Here is a 3,499-nt window from a genome sequence, read left to right on the forward strand (position 1 = left end):
TCTGTTCCTGGAGGCAAAGAACATCTGCTGCGTGAGTTCTCTACTACTCTATGGTTAGTTTTAAACAAAAACGTTCCTAAGTGGTTCTTAAAAACGGTTCTTTACAGTAGCAATAGAAGAACCACTGAAAAAGCTTTCAATGGATGGTTCTTTAGAGAATCTTTTCGGATAATAAGATTTTCATTTTATGTAACCTTTATTTAATGTAAAGGTTCTGGGAAGAACACTTGAATTAAATCTTTAATTTGAATTAAAAGGTTCTTTAAACCTTTAAAATGTTCTTCACACTCATGGATCTCATTTTCAAATGGTTTTAGGGAGCCGAATGTGGTTATTCTGTGGCATCACCCAAAGAACCCTTTTCGGAGTCACTGTTCCCTAAAGTATCTTTCTTTAAAGATGATTCATTAGAGAACAGCTTTTGTAAATGAGTTGTGCAAGTGTGAAGAACCTTTTTAAAGCTACATAATGTAGCAAGTAACTTCGTTCTAGATCTGTAAACCTAAGTCAAGCACAATTAAGGGTTTTATATTTAATTTAGATTTAATTTTTAAAGTATGAGCTTATTATACACTCCTTAAAAAGATGGTTCTTTAGGGGTTCTTTAGTAAAGACTTGTTCAACATACAACCATGAACACTCAAAGAACTCTTTGCATGCTTAAATTTTTTTGCCTGGTGAAATCATAGTTCTTCAGATTGATGCAGAATGTGTTGTATATGGTTCTATACATAACTGTTTTGAAAAAGGTTCTATAGAACACCAAAAAGTGCCCCTTCTAGCGTTATCATGTCAAGCTTGTAACAATAGAAGAACTATTTTAATGCAATAGAGCCATACACAACACATCCTTCCTCAATATGAAGAACCTTTTCACCATGCAAAAATGTTTTAAGCATGTTGAGTGTTCATGGTTCTATAAAGAACCATTGTCTTTAATAAAGACCCCTTGAAGAACCTTCTTTTTTGAAAGTAAATCTGTAATTGATATTAACCTTTACATTATATGGAGATTCTTTAAGGAATCAATGGAATGGTTCTTTAGGGATCCAATAGTGGTTCTCTATGGCAGTTTTTCCCAACCTTGACCTCAGGGCCCCCAGACAGTCCACCTTTTTCTGTGTTTTGAGATAGGTTGGAGCAAAAATGTGGACCATCAGGGTGGGCCTGAAGACCAGGTGGGGGAATGCTGCTCTGTGTTTTTTCTCCAAGTAGCTTATTTTTAAGAGTGAACTGATGTTCAGTATCAGACATTGAGCTCAGAAACTGAAAAATCGGAATGTGGGAAGCAGAATTGGCTCTGTGTGGGGTAAATGGATGGTTCGCTCTCGGTCCCCTGACAGAGATGAGGCAGGCTTGTTCAAGCCTTTTACGATGTATTTTTATGAGCTATTTATAGGAAGATACACTTCAAGCTGCTTGAGATGTAATCTACAATTCAGCATCCTGAGCTGTGAATTATTTGCCCCAGATGATGGCATCTCTGTACAACCAAACACTGCTTATGCAGCTGGTCAAAGAGGAGGACGACAGGAGAGTACAAGGGACAATGGAACGCTGCCTTTGTCTCAGGGACTCGTCCAACAGGCCTGGACCAGTCTCTATTTCAAGTTACATAAAATTAAAGTATAACTTCTTGGTAGGAATGGGCAATATGATATGTTTATGATACCAATTACATCACAACACCCTTATGTAAGTATATTTTGGGTACCATCAGTGCTTCTAGAGTTCCATACTTCATAAAAAGAGCAAAGAGCCTGTAGAAGTAGTTTGATCTTCTCTTTGTTCTTAAATAGTTTATCATAAATACAATGACACTACTAATTTACATCTTCCCAATTTTTTGTAAATTTATTTAAAAAAATGAATATCATTATATATAATATACACTGTGAAAATGCCTTCAAGTACTGTGAAGTCATATTTTTGCTATATTGCACACGATTACTTGTTTAAATGAAGATAGAAGACCCTTCCATGTGTAGTATATGAATGCTGGGACTGTGCCATGGAAGCCTCTGATTCGATCAGGCCTCTTATGATCAGATTGCAGAGGCTGCCCAAAACACTGTGCATGTTTAAGACTAAACCCCAAGACAGCTGCAGATGACATTTATGGGCATATGCAGCCCCTCACTCGCTTGGCCATAACCTCATGCATCGTCGGCCAAGGGTTGGCCGGTTGCTCTGAATCTCTTGGAGAAAGCGATGGCTTTCCACATGACCGTCCTGACAAATTTACAACCTGCACTACGCGGAAAAGGAAGCTCAACGCTGGCCGAACACCTGATGAAGAATTATTCCATTGTTTTTCCCCAGTCTTTCTCCATGTTTGAGTGTGATGTGGTGTAGAGTTCATTATCCTCAATCTTGGTCTTGGAGAACACGAGCACTGCATATTGTGGTGTTTACCCCAAAACAAACCTACGGGAGATTTTACAAAGCAGGATTTCTCACTATGGATAACTAAAGCTCAAAGTGAGGTTCATCCAAGCTCTCCTACAGGAAGGGGATGGCATTTGACTTAAGGTGCAATATTAAACTTATTACAAAATAAACATGCCAAAAAGAGTTATTTGAAAAATTCCATTGGTTTCCTTAAGAACCTTTCAATAGATGTTTTTTCAGATGACCAATGAGGTGTTTGAGTAAAATGTTTAAACTTAAATTTCAATGAATATAGAACCTTTGCATATTGTGCACTAGTTAACCTTACACACTATGCAAATGTTGTATATTAATATATTAATAATTGAAGGCTAGTCCTGGAAATATATAATACTGTGTAAAATTGGAGACTACTAATTAATGACTTAGGTTCCAGTCAAAATAGCCCTTAAAACCAAATTATTCAGAAAAAACTTGTTGATGAATGAGGCCCAGTATTTTACTTGAAGAGATTAGATCTAAAATAATCCACTTGCATGAAGAGTTAATATGTAGGACATGAAGATGGAAAGGTGTCTCTGTCCATCCTTTCAATGTGAGAAGACAACTCAACACGATGGGTCTAAAGGGGCTGTCAAGAAGTCTTTGCTGAGAAAAGGAATTGACCAAAAATGAAAAACACAAAAAAAAAAATCAAACAAAGCAGGTGCTGCTGTTCTCAGAACTATGGACTGTCCAGTAGAGTCCAGACCTCAACATCACTGAAAGTGTTCGGAATTCTGTGGCTCATGAAAAGCTATAAATGCAACCAACTTCTAAGGCTGAACTTGGTGGTGTGGAAAAATATCCCTGCAGATTTCTCTGAAAAACAGCAGTCTCCTAAAAAGAATGGAAGCTGTAATAAAGAAGTGGACACACTAAATATGGAACATAATTGTCATATTTAAGTCTTAAGTCTTGTGATGTAGTTCTTAGGTCTGATGCTGAAAAAGAAATAAGTTCTCCCCAATGGCTGTTTTGACCAATGAAGGTTACATTAGTGCTGTACATCCAAGCCAAGACCCAGTGTAACCTTTAAAACTGCATCTCATTAATTTGAGACGTCCTG

This window comes from Pygocentrus nattereri, chromosome 24 (genome assembly GCF_015220715.1).
Source record: "Pygocentrus nattereri isolate fPygNat1 chromosome 24, fPygNat1.pri, whole genome shotgun sequence".
Taxonomy (NCBI): domain Eukaryota; kingdom Metazoa; phylum Chordata; class Actinopteri; order Characiformes; family Serrasalmidae; genus Pygocentrus; species Pygocentrus nattereri.